General features: G+C 52.8%; 1 non-coding gene across 1 annotated transcript; it reads right to left on the bottom strand.

Moving 5' to 3' along the window:
• Window positions 1-5,192: 5,192 nt before the first annotated feature.
• On the bottom strand, window positions 5,193-5,266 carry TRNAN-GUU (transfer RNA asparagine (anticodon GUU)). The gene has a single exon. It is a non-coding gene; the product is annotated as a tRNA-Asn (tRNA).
• Window positions 5,267-5,519: the final 253 nt, after the last annotated feature.

Below are 5,519 nucleotides of genomic sequence, written 5' to 3'. Positions count from 1 at the left end.
TCTTCAAAGCTATCAGCGCAAAGAAAAGAAGCAACACCCCTCTCCCGGGAGGGCTCGAAACTCCAACCTTTCGGTTAACAGCCGATCGCGCTAGCCAATTGCGCCACGGAGACAGCATGCTCTACTCTCACCACTATCAGAACATATCTTCAAAGCTATCAGCCCAAAGAAAAAAAAGCGCCGCACCACCAGAGGGTGGGCTCGAAACTCCACCCTTTCGGTTAACAGCCGATCGTACTAGCCTATTGCGCCACGAAGACAGTCGTGCTCCACTCTCACCACCGTAGGACCATTTCTTCAGAGCTATCACCCCAAAGAAAAAAAAGCACCGCACCACCACCGGGTGGGCTCGAACCTCCAACCTTTCGGTTAACAGCCGATCGCGCTAGCCCATTGCGCCACGGAGACAGTCCTGCTCTACTCTCACCACCGTCCGACCATTTCTTCAGAGCTATCACTCCAAAGAAAAAAACCGCCGCACCACCACCGGGTGGGCTCAAACCTCCAACCTTTCGGATAACAGCCGATCGCACTAGCCAATTGCGCCACGAAGACAGTCCTGCTCCACTCTCGCCACCATCAGAACATATCTTCAAAGCTATTACCGCAAAGAAAAAGCAACACACCACTCCCGGGAGGGCTCGAAACTCCAACCTTTCGGTTAACACTGAAATCGCGCTAGCCAATTGCGCCACAGAGATAGTCCTACTCCACTCTCACCACCATCAGAACATATCTTCAAAGCTATCAGCAAAAAGAAAAAAGCAACACACCACTCCCGAAAGGGCTCGAAACTCCAACCTTTCGGTTAACAGCCGATCGCGCTAGCCCATTGCGCCACGGAGACAGTCTTGCTCTACTCTCACCACCATCAGAACATATCTTCAAAGCTATCAGCGCGAAGAAAAAAAGCGCCGCACCACCACCGAGTGGGCTGAACCCTCAACCTTTCGGTTAACAGCCGATCGCGCAAGCCAATTGCGCGACGGAGACAGTCCAGCTCCACTCTCACCACCATCAGTACATATCTTCAAAGCTATTAGCCCAAAGAAAAAAAAGCGCCACACCACCACAGGGTGGGCTCAAACCTCCGACTTTTCGGTTAACAGCTGATCGCGCTAGCCAATTTCGCTACGGAGACAGTCCTGCTCCACTCTCACCACCATAAGAACATATCTTCAAAGCTATCAGCCCAAAGAAAAAAAAGCACCGCACCACCAGCGGGTGGGCTCGAACCTCCAACATTTCGGTTAACAGCCAATCGCGCTAGTCAATTGCACCACAGAGACAGTCCTGCTCCACTCTCACCACCATGAGAACATATCTTCAAAGCTATCAGCACAAAGAAAAAAAGCGCCACACCATCACCGGGTGGGCTCGAACCTCCAACCTTTCGGTTAACAGCCGATCGCGCTAGCCAATTGCGCCACGGAGACAATCGTGCTGCACTCTCACCACCATCAGAACATATCTTCAAAGCTATAAGCCCACAGAAAAACAAGCGCCGCACAACCACCGGGTGGGCTCGAAACTCTAACTTTTCGGTTAACAGCCGATCGCGCTAGCCCATTGCGCCACGGACACAGTCTTGCTCCACTCTCACCACCATCAGAACATATCTTCAAAGCTATCAGCCCAAAGAAAAAAAAGCGCCGCACCACCCCCGGGAGGGCTCGAACCTCTAACCTCTTGGTTAACAGCCGATCGCGCTAGCCAATTGCGCCACGGAGACAGTCCTGCTGCACTCTCACCACCATCAGAACATATCTTCAAAGCTACCAGCCCAAAGAAAAAAGCACCGCACCACCACCGGATGGGCTCGAACCTCCAACCTTTCGGTTAACAGCCAATCGCGCTAGCCAATTGCGCCACAGAGACAGTCGTGCTCCACTCTCACCACCGTCAGACCATTTCTTCAGAGCTATCACCCCAAAGAAAAAAAAGCGCCGCACCACCACCGGGTGGGCTCAAACCTCCAACCTTTCGGTTACCAGCCGATCGCGCTAGCCCAATGTGCCACGGAGACAGTCTTGCTCCACTCTCACCACCATCAGAACATATCTTCAAAGCTATCAGCGCAAAGAAAAAAAAGCGCCGCACCACCACCGGTTGATCTCAAACCTCCAACCTTTCGGTTAACACTGAAATCGCGCTAGCCAATTGCGCCACAGAGATAGTCCTACTCCACTCTCTCCACCATCAGAACATATCTTCAAAGCTATCAGCAAAAAGAAAAAAAAGCAACACACCACTCCCGGGAGGGCTCGAAACTCCAAACTTTCCGTTAACAGCCAATCGCGCTAGCCCATTGCGCCACGGAGACAGTCTTGCTCTACTCTCACCACCATCAGAACATATCTTCAAAGCTATCAGCGCAAAGAAAAAAAAGCGCCACACCACCACCGACTGGGCTGAACCCTCAACCTTTCGGTTAACAGCCGATCGCGCAAGCCAATTGCGCCACGGAGACAGTCCAGCTCCACTCTCACCACCATCAGTACATATCTTCAAAGCTATCAGCACAAAGAAAAAAGCGCCGCACCATCACCGGGTGGGCTCGAACCTTCAACCTTTCGGTTAACAGCCGATCGCGCTAGCCAATTGCGCCACGGAGACAATCGTGCTGCACTCTCACCACCATCAGAACATATCTTCAAAGCTTTCAGCGCAATAAAAAAGCAACACACCACTCCCAGTGGGCTCGAAACTCCAACCTTTCAGTTAACAGCCGATCGCGCTAGCCTATTGCGCCACGGAGACAGTCCTGCTCCACTCTCACCACCATCAGAACATATCTTCAAAGCTATCAGCCCAAAGAAAAAAAAGCACCGCACCACAACCGGGTGGGCTCGAACCTCCAACCTTTCGGTTAACAGCCGATCGCGCTAGCCCATTGCGCCACGGAGACAGTCCTGCTCCACTCTCACCACCATCAGACCATTTCTTGAGAGCTGTCACCCCAAAGAAAAAAAAAGCGCCGCACCACCACCGGGTGGGCTCAAACCTCCAACCTTTCGGATAACAGCCGATCGCGCTAGCCAATTGCGCCACGAAGACAGTCCTGCTCCACTCTCACCACCATCAGAACATATCTTCAAAGCTATTACCGCAAAGAAAAAAGCAACACACCACTCCCGGGAGGGCTCGAAACTCCAACCTTTCGGTTAACAGCCAATCGCGCTAGCCCATTGCGCCACGGAGACAGTCTTGCTCTACTCTCACCACCATCAGAACATATCTTCAAAGCTATCAGCGCAAAGAAAAAAAAGCGCCGCACCACCACCGGGTGGGCTCGAACCTCCAACCTTTCGGCTCACAGCCGATCGCGCAAGCCAATTGCGCCACGGAGACAGTCCAGCTCCACTCTCGCCACCATCAAAACATATCTTCAAAGCTATCAGCCCAAAGAAAAAAAAGCGCAACACCACCACCGGGAGGGCTCGAACCTCCGACGATTCGGTTAACAGCCGATCGCGCTAGCCAATTGCGCCACGAAGACTGTCCTGCTCCACTCTCACCACCATAAGAACATATCTTCAAAGCTATCAGCACAAAGAAAAAAAAGCGCCGCACCACCACCGGGTGGGCTCTAACCTCCAACCTTTCGGTTAACAGCCGATCGCGCTAGCGAACTGCGCCACGGAGACAGTCGTGCTCCACTCTCACCACCATCAGAACACATCTTCAAAGCTATCAGCGCAAAGAAAAGAAGCAACACACCTCTCCCGGGAGGGCTCGAAACTCCAACCTTTCGGTTAACAGCCGATCGCGCTAGCCAATTGCGCCATGGAGACAGCATGCTCTACTCTCACCACCATCAGAACATATCTTCAAAGCTATCAGCCCAAAGAAAAAAAAGCGCCGCACCACCAGCGGGTGGGCTCGAAACTCCAACCTTTCGGTTAACAGCCGATCGTACTAGCCTATTGCGCCACGAAGACAGTCGTGCTCCACTCTCACCACCGTAGGACCATTTCTTCAGAGCTATCACCCCAAAGAAAAAAAAGCGCCGCACCACCACCGGGTGGGCTCGAACCTCCAACCTTTCAGTTAACAGCCGATCGCGCTAGCCCATTGCGCCACGGAGACAGTCCTGCTCTACTCTCACCACCGTCCGACCATTTCTTCATAGCTATCACTCCAAAGAAAAAAACCGCCGCACCACCACCGGGTGGGCTCAAACCTCCAACCTTTCGGATAACAGCCGATCGCGCTAGCCAATTGCGCCACGAAGACAGTCCTGCTCCACTCTCGCCACCATCAGAACATATCTTCAAAGCTATTACCGCAAAGAAAAAGCAACACACCACTCCCGGGAGGGCTCGAAACTCCAACTTTTCGGTTAATAGCCGATCGCGCTAGCCCATTGCGCCACGGAGGCAGTCTTGCTCGGCTCTCACCACCATCAGAAGATATCTTCAAAGCTATCAGCGCAAAGAAAAAAAAGCGCCGCACCACCACCGGGTGGGCTCAAACCACCAACCTTTCGGTTAACACTGAAATCGCGCTAGCCAATTGCGCCACAGAGATAGTCCTACTCCACTCTCACCACCATCAGAACATATCTTCAAAGCTATCAGCAAAAATAAAAAAGCAACACACCACTCCCGGGAGGGCTCGAAACTCCAACCTTTCGGTTAACAGCCGATCGCGCTAGCCCATTGCGCCACGGAGACAGTCTTGCTCTACTCTCACCACCATCAGAACATATCTTCAAAGCTATCAGCGCGAAGAAAAAAAGCGCCGCACCACCACCGAGTGGGCTGAACCCTCAACCTTTCGGTTAACAGCCGATCGCGCAAGCCAATTGCGCGACGGAGACAGTCCTGCTCCACTCTCACCACCATGAGAACATATCTTCAAAGCTATCAGCACAAAGAAAAAAAAGCGCCGCACCATCACTGGGTGGGCTCGAACCTCCAACCTTTCGGTTAACAGCCGATCGCGCTAGCCAATTGCGCCACGGAGACAATCGTGCTGCACTCTCACCACCATCAGAACATATCTTCAAAGCTATAAGCCCACAGAAAAACAAGCGCCGCACAACCACCGGGTGGGCTCGAACCTCTAACTTTTCGGTTAACAGCCGATCGCGCTAGCCCATTGCGCCACGGACACAGTCTTGCTCCACTCTCACCACCATCAGAACATATCTTCAAAGCTATCAGCCCAAAGAAAAAAAAGCGCCGCACCACCCCCGGGAGGGCTCGAACCTCCAACCTCTTGGTTAACAGCCGATCGCGCTAGCCAATTGCGCCACGGAGACAGTCCTGCTGCACTCTCACCACCATCAGAACATATCTTCAAAGCTATCAGCCCAAAGAAAAAAGCACCGCACCACCACCGGGTGGGCTCGAACCTCCAACCTTTCGGTTAACAGCCAATCGCGCTAGCCAATTGCGCCACAGAGACAGTCGTGCTCCACTCTCACCACCGTCAGACCATTTCTTCAGAGCTATCACCCCAAAGAAAAAAAAGCGCCGCACCACCACCGGGTGGGCTCAAACCTCCAACCTTTC

The sequence above is a fragment of the Rhipicephalus microplus genome, chromosome 2 (genome assembly GCF_043290135.1).
Source record: "Rhipicephalus microplus isolate Deutch F79 chromosome 2, USDA_Rmic, whole genome shotgun sequence".
NCBI classification, from domain to species: Eukaryota; Metazoa; Arthropoda; class Arachnida; order Ixodida; family Ixodidae; genus Rhipicephalus; species Rhipicephalus microplus.
Note: the sequence above shows the minus strand (reverse complement) of the source record. Positions and strands in the feature narration are given on the sequence as shown.